Consider the following 12324-nt stretch of genomic DNA (forward strand, 5'->3'; position numbering starts at 1 on the left):
AGCTCACAGGTTGCTAAATCACAGCAATAAGGATGGATTCAGCTCTCCTTTGGAGTTCAGTACCGCCGCTTGTGCCAATCCTTCCTTTGTTGATGATGTTGCTTCAAAGGGAATACACAATACAGCTTCCCTCTCCCTCAGAATTTTCTTGTCCGAGTATGCTCTTCCACAGGAATATGGACACACAGGCTTATTTGGACACCTGCCCAAGGTTTTCAAAACTCTGAACTAAATATAATGTAGGGATTCAGCATAAGAGCTCACCTGAATGCACGTCATAGCAGCTATGGTGGTGCAGCTCAGGATATGGATGCACTGAGTGGCACATAAAGAATAGGGCTTACTTCAACTCTTCAGTTTTTGCTTCATGCCAGGGAGTTTTACCCAACAAAGCCACCTTCAAACATGGAATACGCAGAGAGTACTACAGAGAGTTTAAGTTATGTGCAGGATTCTTTCCTTGTTATGCATCCAGAGACTACAGTTTCTATGAGAGATGAGTAGATAGCTGAGATCACTCAACAAGAGACAGAGTTTGCTATTGTATGTCAGCATATTGAGACATAGGCTGTAATTTTATGGTTTCCAAAGTTATTGAGGGCTGATATCTATCAGCAAAAGAGTTGAGGACTGATATATATTGGTCAAGAGTTTCAGAGATTGTCGAAATATTTAGTTGATTGAATAGTGGATTCTGCAGATTTTTCTGGCACAATATTAGTGCTTTTGCTGCTCACAAATCCTCTCATCTTGCTTATTTGTATGATTGATCTTCTATCCTGAAATTAATCAAGGTCCTTTGTGGTCGCGACTTTGCTTTCAAAAACCCTTCGACAGCGGGTATATAGATGCGCTGATAAATGTGCCCGCTATTTCGTGTGTATAGTGTGTGTCTATAGGGCATTTCTCTTATAGTGTATGCGACTCCAAATACACTTCAACCCTGTGTATTACTGGTTATTACAACAACCATAAGCTGATCCTTTGACAGGTAAACTCGAAGACAAATGCTTTTTGGATTATCTAGACATCAAACACTATCTTCTACTTTGTTCCTCAAACAATAAACTTGATATCTCCATTGGCTTCAAAAGGGGAGTCAAACCAAGGATACCTATTTAGAATTCTTCGGGATTGCTTCTTCTCGCATCTTCTCCCATTTGGAGTGTTGTTTGTTGCCTAAAGACTGTGATCGTGCTTGATGAATTCAAGAGCCCTTTTTTTAAATGAGATTTTCCAAAACTAGCTAAAGAACAACTTATTTTCTTCATGTCACCCTATTTTAGAAGTTTTCTAAACCTTTTAGGATATTTATAAGAAATAATATTCAAAATATCAAAAATCAACCAAAATTATCCAAAAATCCTAAATTTTTGAACCATCCATACTATGGACACTAACATTAATGATATCTTTTTTCCACTACCAAAATTATTATGGCTACCCCATCTAGCTTATTTAATGCATAAGTAGAATTAACAAATACTTATCTTACCACATAGGGCCCGAATCATCATTTGGAGACAGTACACATGGTACTCCCATGGTTTTTCAAACTAGTGTCATAAACCAATACCCAATCCCCATCTTGTATGGCTTTTGGCCTCAATCTATGTCTTTTCTCAAACCATTTCTTGTTCTATATCTTTGCTTCTAACTTCCTTTCCAATTGTCTAATACATGAACTCTTTGTTGTAAACGGAGAATAACCAGTAGTAAATATATGCTTCATTCCATGAAGAGGCAAGTACATCCTCTAATCAGCACTACTATAGCTCGCATTAATGCACTACTCAGTGAAAATCTAATTCTCTAAGTTTTCTTGCATTTGGAGACAAAGGAGACTCTTAAAGTGTATTCCAGTTCCTAGAATGAGCACCTTTCTTTTCATATGCACTCTGGTAATGTAGGGTTGTCCCAAAATGACAACATATAAGGAACTATCTTGGACAAAAAAGTCTTGCTCTTCTTGTACATCACCAATCCTCCCTTTTATATTAGGACATGCAGCATAGGGCTCCCTTAAAGATTGATTTCTAGCTCTCATATGCCAACCATGATCAGTGTCCACAGGCCATGTACCATTTTTGTACAATCCATGCTCAATAATATAAATATCAGATTTGTGGTCAAGCAAAGCAATACAAGGATTTTCACACTTTGTATTTTCACTAGTGATTCAGTGGTAGCCCTTGCCCAATGTTTTCTTATGGAATGACTCCGAGGAATAAATCTTGGAGTCTCTTCTCCACATTGTTGAATCTGCCTTGCTCCACTATGCATATTGTTACAAGACAATGTACTTTAATTCACTTTCTTATCTTTTTCGCATGCTATCCACTGATTTAGTAGCATCCTCCATTGACAAATGAGTACTTATATCATGCTCATATTCAACTCGAATGCCCAATAAACTAGTTTCTCTTTAAGTTGCAATAATGCACTAGTGGCATCTCTAAAAAATTAACACTTTCTCTTAACTATGTTAATCATTTTTTCATAAAATTCTTGCTTGGCGATGCCAAGCACCTCTCCTAAGGTGAATTCCACTCGATTGTTTAAAATATTTTCTTGAAGAACCTTCTTGAGATCCGTGGCTTTCTCAATATCAGATTGCAGTTTATATCCCAAATGCTTGCTTCTCTTTTTGTCCTCTTGTTTGCTACCTTGTTTTTACTCTTGCCCCACGTCTTCCATAACATGCTCAGGAGATGGTTGATATTTATAGCTTTAGGTCGATTTATACTTCTTCTCATTACTCTCTTAGATGTCCATATATTATCTTCATTTCTCTTGTATTTATCTTTTACAAGTACACTTGTATTCTACACTTTTGCTAAATATTCATGTATTGAATATGCATCTATGGGTGATTCCCAACCACTCAGGTCACGAATGTCTTGCCATGTATGAGACATTTCACTGTTAGTAGCCTTTCTCTTTTCAGCTACATGCAAAGCATGTGTCCATATTGTAGCCTTCAGACCAACCATCACTTAGCCAGACATTCTATCAAACTATAGACCAAAAGTAGTAACATGTACATTGCATAAACATTTTGAACATCCAAGTCTTCTAATAAATTTTGCATATTTCTCTGTCCAAAATTCAAAGAAAGAGACAATCTTGTTTCTTCTACTTGGATCTTGCCATCTTTCTAAAAGATGAACTATGATGCTAAGGCCTCTTGATAAGAAACATAATCCTTCCTTTTATGCTATAAACTATCACTTCATATAAATATTTTTCCTCGTTTAGGGAGTGATAATTGACCCCTTTCCTCTTGTCATTTCTCATCTAATTTTGCAACCTTCAATTGAAGATTTCGCATGCTGTTAACCAAATCATCTAATACATATTTCTTAATAGTGGAAATATCAAGTACAACCATAAGGTTAGCCACAGAAGTAGGTGTCTTACTAGATACATAAATTATTTTGCATGTAACAATCAGCAAGCTAGATACATGTAATCTTTCTCTTCTTCTATGCTTTTTCACTAGTGCAATAACACTATCCTTAACATGCCTCCCCTTTAGTTTAAGCCATGTCTACATAGTTAGAGCCTCCAACAAATCATCAAGCTTCTCTTCATGAAGCTCTAAAAATAATTTAAAGTTTTGACTTATAAGAGCATGTTTTTCCGCAAGATCTAAGTACTCAAATTGACACAAGACCCTTACTAGATTTTAGAATCTACTCTTGGAAAGTCTTGCGGGTAATCAAACTAGAATCTTTAATGTATAATTCTTCTCAGAGTGTCTTCTTGAAGGCTACCCAATCAGTATCCTGCATGTAGAATTAACTTAGGCTTTCAATTCATGTATAGTGACTCGTATAAAATACTAGCTCCATGGAAGTCAAGCCACCCAAAAGAACTCCAACTTTTGAGCATATATATATATATATGTATATATATATATGTATGTATGTATGTATCATTAAACAACTTCATCTCACACTCTATTGCCTACAAAGCATTCATCACAATAATTTTTGTTTGAGTAAAAGTCTACATCACTAGTTCTTGTTTTTTAATCTACGTAAGCATGTTCATATTCTACACTAATTGCTGTAAAAATTAGTATAAGCTTTGCTTGAATGTTCTCCCATCATGCCTTCCCTTCCCACAACCTTTTACATGGGCTTCACCAATGTCAAAGGGATTTTATCGAAAATGTCGTATCCACCGAGGATTAAAGAGAGAAGAAAGTAGATACTAGGAGATAAAAGAGAATAAAAAGAATAGGCAGGAGATTCAAATGATCAAGAATGCTGAAAATCAAGTTCTCTTCAAGACATATACATACATCATGAATCAACTATAAAACCTTCGGCCAAGTCTACCATAACCCTTACACAAGATAAAGAAAAACCTCAACCATTTAGACTCTACATGTATTACATGTAAACTCTGTTGTACATACAAGACAATGAGTCCAAGAAATCCAAATTTCAATACATTTAGATGATTTCTTGATAGGAGAAGCCCAAGTACTTCTCTCCGAAGCACTGTGTTGTATTGATAGAACATCAGAAGATAAACAAAATCCTTATATAGGATTCCAAATATACTTCTTCAGCTATGTTATTTCTAGTTATTACAAGAGTTGTAAGCTGATTGTTTGATGGCTAAACTCACAGATAAATGATTGTTGAATTATTTAGATAATGTCTACTATTATGTGGAAGCAATCTCGAATCATTAGATCTCCTAAAGCTCCCTCTTATACCCAAAAATGTGTACCAAATACTATCTTCTACTCTAGTGCTTTAGATGGTAAATCTAATGGTTCATGACACTTATTTACAATACTTCCATATCACTCTTTTTCCCATCTCCTCCCCTCCTAAGTATTGTTTGCTAATTGGAAACTGCGATCACACACCGCTTGGCATCCTATTTTAGAAGTTTTCTACACATTTTTAAGATATTTACAAGAAATAATATCCAAAATAGACTGAAATTATCTAAAAATCTTATATATTTGAACCATCCATACTATGAACACTAACATTAATGATTAATATGACATTAACTATCTAGAGTAATACAAAAGTTTAACAATCCTTCAGTAATTTTCTACTCTCACTATAATATCTATACTAATAAAAGCTTTGTAAAATAGGGATCCAGGTCCATGATCCTCATTTCATGGAAGGCCAAACCTTGTCACGTTCTAGCATATACATGAATGTATTATACACCATATGTATGGACAACGCATTGTTGAGTGGTGGGTTTTGTGAGAATAATGATCCTTTTATCAAGAAGTAGGAGTAGAGATAAGAATGTCAAGGAAAGACACTATCAATCAATTGATGTGTGATGTGCAACTAAGTCTACTTTCCCTACTACAAGCAGTGCAAGAGGAAGCTCATGGTTAGATGCAGAAAACCTAGAAGTATATTATGGTTATATTTAGAAGATATGCAAATCAAGGTCGTACATTGGATGCTATGAATACTAGTACGTATATAACCAAAAAGAAAATGTCCAATATTGATGGAGGTTACACAACAAGAACATTTCACTCATTTCCCTATTTGTACACGAATCATGTATCGATTTCGTAGAATTAAGATGGATGCATTGAAGAGGGAAACACCATGTCGTGCTAGAATCGAAACTCTGGTCACGCATAGAAGCGAGTTCCAAACTTTAGAATGGGATGAGCCTTCACCGGCGCCAAGAGACAACACTGACGTGAGACCATACTAGCTGCCACATAGGCGGCCCACGAGGAGTGTGATCATTCATGATCATGATGGGTGGGTCGGGAGAAAGGCAGAGCCTGGATGAGACGGTGCTAGCCATTGTGGGATGGCGTATCATGGTGTTAGCGTTGGCGATGGTGATCGGGGTTGGATGCAGCAGGAGCGTGGGCATAGTGATGTTCATGGCGGCGGTGGCCTCCCTCGGAAGATCGAGGAGCAGGGCTCGTTTGACGATGGTGGTTATGATCATCATGATCACGATCATTGTAAGTGGTAGCATCATGGTGATCATCATGGTCATTCTGGCGATGGTGAGCTGGATATTTAGGTGCCGCATGTTGATGGTAGGCCTTACGATGAGCTCCATGATGATGATGGTGAGCCGGAGATTCAGCTTCGGGGGTCGCATGTTGTTCCTGGTGCTGGCCGTAGTACTGGGATGGCGCATCATGGTGTTGCTGCTGGCGATGACGATCGGGGTTGGATGCAGCAGGAGAGTGGGCATGGTGGTGGTGGCCTCCTTTGGAAGATTGAGGAGCCGTGCTTGGTTGACGATAGTGGTGATGATGATCATGATCACGATCATCGTGGGTGGAAGCATTATGGTGATCACTATGGTCACGGCGGCGATGGTGAGCTGGATATTCGGGCGCCGCCGGAGATTCCGCTTCGGGGGCCGCATGTTTTTCATGGTGGGTCTCATGAGCCCCATGTTGACGATGGTGAGCCTCGTCAGCTTCATGCCGATGATCACGGTGATGATGATGGCGATGTGATGCAGGAGCAGCATCGCCCGGAAGAACATCGATGGTGAGCTTCATGCCCAGCTTGGTGCAGTCCCCTGGAACCCCGGAAATGAACCAGTGCGGACCAGCTGTCCGCAGGGGCACCACGGTGTCACCCGGCCTGGACTTGTGCCTGAACGACGTCACGCCGCCTTTTGCGTCACAGGACGCGTAGTCCGCTGCGTTGCGTAGCTCCACTACATTGTGCGTCCCTTCTGCATACCTGAAGGCTGCATAGATGACAGCAATACAACCCAAATGCAAGCAGCAGAAGCAGTATATATTCCGGTAGCATATTAGTTAATTGCGGTCGTAATACAGACACATTAGAGGGCGTGAGGATTGAGTCTTTCATATACTACTTACACAAGCTGTCGCCGACCCTGAACACGCGGTTCTCAGCCCATCTGTGGTAGTCTGCGTCCGCGTGCCACCCCTCCGCGCCTCCTACCACGTACCTGTGCGCATCGGCGCCGTAGCTCAAGTATACAAGCAATATGACGGACAGCAATGGAAGTGACAGCACGTGAGCGGGCGCCATGGTATAAGGAGGCCAGAAATAATAAGCGTATAAGTGATCAGCTCATCTGTTCCACGCCGGGAATATTACATAGTTCTCCCACGATGATCTGGATTCTGTATCATGAACTACTTGTACCTGCTATTCCACGATGATCTGGATTCTGTATCATGAACTACTTGTACCTGCTATTTTGTCCATTGGGCAGTTCGGTCGGTCGCGCCCGCCTTATTTCACGATCTTTTATTATCCTTGGGAAGAAACTTGCTTAGCCGACATTATATTGATTTCCTATCCGAGGTGATAAATACACTACAAGCCATTAGATGGCCACTTCGCTACGGAAACATGAAAACCAAGTTTAGTAAAGTGTCACTCGCAACTTTTCAAGTAGGTCATACTCCATAGTGTTCACTTTGGACGACATTTTTTGTTAGGACATAAAATCTAAGAAATAATATTATTACATATTTTTTGTCAGCACATAAAATCTAAGAAATAATATTACTATATTTCTTGATATGTTTTTAGCATGTCCTTTTTCATCTTGATAGTTATTGTTCATTGAAAATTTTCATGTTGTAATTTGATTCTTTGAAATTTGTTGTTTTGCATTGGATGATAATCCAATGCTCTCTCTCTCTAACATGAATATCGAGAGTGTAAGTACTAGCCTTTAATATAACATGAATACAAGTACCATAGTTTTATTTTTATTCATTAAGCATGACACAAGTGGTGTGTAGGGTGGTCGAAAAGTTGGGTTGTGCCCAAACAGAATGTCCAATAATGAAATATTTAAACCGTGCATCCATGCGTATACAAAATAATAAATATTTGTCAAGCGCTTCAATAAATAAGTGCGCCTAAATAGATATTAGCACCATGTCTTTAATAATAAGACACGCGCCCATCAAAAATGATAATTTCTTCTAGATAATTTGAATACACACTATCACCCAGTGCTTCCCAACGACACTGCCGCCTGCTCTACACATCAACTGAATTATTCACAATTGTTAGAAAATAATAAAATTAATCCGACAAAAGTGATTACCTAGCAGCCTTCATCCACAAAATAAATAAATAGGTTGGAGCTCTCTCCTAACTTTAATTTAATATAAGTGCACTCTAAACTCATAAATGTCTCTTAATTGAAATATGTATTTTGCAGAACCACCCACCATGGAATCACCCATGTGCACATTAAATTAATTTGATGCCCAAAAAGGACAAGTGTCCCCGTCAACTTCTCGCACAAGAAATCCACATTGTGTATGAGCCTTGGCAAATAAATAAATTTTTACAGAATCAACCGCAAAACCTCACAGAATCCACCGTGGAATAAAAACTCACGAAATGCACCGTGGTCTCACGGAATCCATCGTGGAATATACCTATCCTGGCATCAGCAAGCCTCAATACTCACAATAACAAATATTTTATTTCCTAGTCATACTATTGTAGTGTGCGTGTAAATTAAACCATTAAACCTGTCTAGCATACCACTAGGACAAAAGACCATTAAACGTATCCACACCAAATAGATACATGGCCCTCTTGGCCTAGTGAGATATACCATTTAGCAAAAATGACCCTCTTGACCTAACGAAATATAACACACATCCAAAGCAATCAACTCTCTTGGTCTAAAGTAAAAAGCCATATACATATCCCTCCTTGGAGTGGTACTAACATAGAACAAGACACTCTATTCCAAGGAGAAAATAGGGTTCCTAGCCCTAAACTAGATGCATCATATTATGACCCATAAGTCCTGTATATATAGCAAGAGGTGTATGCATAAAATATCGTTTGACCATCCTGTGGTTCTAATATAACAATGGTAAATGGGTCTCGGCTACTCTTTGCATTACCCATACTAACCATTTCTTGCCATAGATAAACTGTGTTTTGATAAAAGTCTCCATAATCGAGTAGGTCCTATCTCCTCATCAATGGAGATATCTAAACAAGGACCACAATTGAAAAAGAGGTATTCTTCATAAGCATAATTTGCTAATGAATTGGTAAACTAATTCGAATATTATGAAATTAGTTGAAAAGACACTCTCTCAAACTTGTCCATCAGGTTCATAGCGACATGGAATCCCATCCAATTGATTCAAAACCAACTAGAAATTCCCTTTTACTAGTAACTCGCGAATACCACCTTTCTTAACAATGTTCATCCCCATGATCAAGGCTTTATATTCCACCATATTATTAGTGAATCCTACCCCAAGGTAGGTAGCAAATTTCATCATGATTCTTACGAGGTGTTCAAATAACTAGACATGCTGGACCCTCATGAGCTGTCTGTAGCAAAATATACTGGGTAGATGAAAGACCCCTTAAGCTATGGTACACTTACTTGGGCCTTAAAACAAAGATCAGCGTTACTCCTACTCTAGACTTGGATAAAAGTGCGAGTGAAGACTCCAGTGTTTTATGGCTCGAGACTCAATCTATGAATGGAAAAACATCACGTCCACATCTAGGTTCTATCCCACCCTTCTTTTAAGCAAGTTTAAGAAGAAATGGTGCGATTGTGCGCATCTGTCAGCGTGTCCAGATGACAGTGTAGATGCGGCTGTAGACGCGAAAATAGATGCGCTGACAGACGCCCACAGAGACGCCTTGACAGATGCAAGTATAAACACGCACAGAGACGCAGGTATAGACGCTGTATGTAATATGTTTTATCTGCACAGGGTAACATGATTTTTCTTGTGTAGATGTGGAATCCTGGATCCTCCAGCACCCCATTCAACAAGGAGCAATTCATGGGGGAGATGACTAATTATCTCTGTCACCCTCCCACTACAGATGAGGTTTTCAGTGTGATGTCTAGGACACCTATCACATCTTTGCCTACACAGGGATCAGCTGAGGTACATGGATCGATCGAAGCACGTGCATCTGCAAAAGCACGTGTATCGAGTTAGGCAGAGGGTAGTGCACGTCGAGGGAGGAGGGAGAGTGGTGCGGGAGGACGAGGAGGTTGAGGGCTTTGTGGGGGTTGCCTAGGTGGTGGCTCTCGATCACCCTCACCGGAAAATGAGAGAGGTGAGCCTCCACAAATGTACTACTCTATCACTGATGTTGGTGCTATCTTGCATGACTTTGAGGGGAGGGAAGTGATAGCCTACTTGAGGAGTGTCGTGCATGTCACATACAAAGATCGCATGATTCCCTTCAAGCACCAGAAAAATGGTTTGTGCCAAGAGGTGCTACGGGCAGTACATAAAATGTACCCTAATCCCAAGAATTCACGATTCTCAGATGATTAGGGACGGTCAAAGGTGAGACACACTTCATAACAAGAGGTCTCACCTTATGACACGCGCCGAGGAGTCATTGCGGAGACAAGAGCAGGGGCGCCCTGGATATGGCCAACCACCCAGTTGCCACCGCAAGGAGTTGAAAGAGGCCAAGAAGAGAGCAGCGGAGAAAATGACCAGTCGCCAGCATGTAGAGGCGCGACGTATCCAGATGGCAACCATGGGATCGTCGCATTATGGATCGGGTGGCAGGGAGTCATGGGAGGCTGAGTTTGTAAGTATTATTTGATTTCTTTTTTCAAATTAAATTTTGTAATTTGTTTCACTTCATTATGTAGTGTGTTTTAATACGTTATATGTTCAAATTATTTTGTAGTATCATATCGTTGGTAGGATGCCTACTCCTAGAGAGGTAGGCTACCATCGAGGTCATAACTGGGCATCCACTTGGCAGCATTTCTACGAGGAGGGACTCATCACGGAGGAGCAATATAATCACGCCATGAGGATTCCACCACCACAAGAGATGTGTTTTATTTTTTACATGAAAAGTATAGATAACTCTAATTTATTATTTGTAATGGTATTTATATACCTTAATCCTTTGTGTAGGCAAACCCTGATGCAGTTGAGGATAGCCAAGGGGGAACTAGTAGTAGCGGTGGCGGCAACGGCAGCGGCACAGGTTGCGGTGGTGGTAGTGATGATGATGCCTCTTCTGAGGAGATATAGAGGAGCCCCATGCATGCATGCCTCCCCTTGGCTTGTAATTTTCATTTTTGATATGTATTACTTTCAGTTATAGTACTTGTGACCATGACGTCACAAGCACTAGAACTCATAATGTAAAAACGTTTCATCTATATATATGAAATTTCGTGTGCTACATACATTGTTTTGTTTTCAGTATCCAATCTTTGAAATAATCTTTCTTTGTTATCCCTAAGCATACAATTTGATGTTGATGGGGGGAAAAAACCAGAGAGCATGTGGCCTTGCAGGCCACATGCTCTCTGGTTTGTTTTTCATACCTCTGTTTTGCGCGTCTATCAACGCGTCTAAATTGCAGGATAAATGCGCGTCTATTTTCGTCAAAAACTTTCAGAGTAAACGCGGTTTTAGACGCATAGATACACGCTTGTATAGACGTACAATATGAATATATCCACTTTTTTAAAAATATGATTATATATTTATGTAGCGCGTTTATACGCGCATCTAAAGGTGCGTGTATTGCTGATCATAAGCGCGCTTTTAGACGCGTTAATAAACGCGCCCGACATTTTTTTTCACAATTCAAATATTGCGTCTACAAGCGCGTCTATGGAGTCTTTTTGTTGTAGTGTGAAAAAGTTGAAGATCGATGAGCTAGACTTTATAGATAGATTTCGATGCCAAGAATGCAATGCAAGTGTTAGTTCATCAATCGGAGGTCGTTTGACCCCCATTTAATCCTGACAAGGTTTGGCATTCTAAGTAGTTATGTGATCTAGGAGCTAGAAAGTGTAGGATGAATGCTAGATTGATAGATTTTGATACTAAAGAAGCCAACCGTCATCGAGTTAGAGCACAATTCCGAGGCCATTTGCACCCTCAACAGAGATGAAACCACTTTCATGCAATGTGAAAACCAAAAATTCTAACTAGATATTTTAGTACTTAAAGATTAATGAATTAGTTAAGGGCTAAAATCCCAAAATTCACATAATGTGTGGGAGGGGGGTGTCATTCTATTTGTCACCCCATTTTTTAATTAAAAATTTGGATTTTACGCCTATTTGTGTCAGAGGGAGAGGCAAGAAGGGGTTGAGATGTTGATTTTCCATGCCTTCCATCTCTTCAAATGGATCAAAAAATGGCTAAGTCAATGAAAATTTCAGTTTCTAGTCTTTCTCTCTCCTCTCTCCTCTTTATTGTGTGTTTCTATAGTTGATTCTATGAGAGAAGCGGGTGGGCTGAGATGCGAGATTTTGATCGTGGGATGATGTTGGAGCATGGATCCAGGTTGAAAGGAGCGT

Source organism: Lygodium microphyllum, chromosome 27 (genome assembly GCF_053477565.2).
Source record: "Lygodium microphyllum isolate KBCC chromosome 27, Lygodium_microphyllum_v1.1.10, whole genome shotgun sequence".
Classification (NCBI taxonomy): Eukaryota; Viridiplantae; Streptophyta; class Polypodiopsida; order Schizaeales; family Lygodiaceae; genus Lygodium; species Lygodium microphyllum.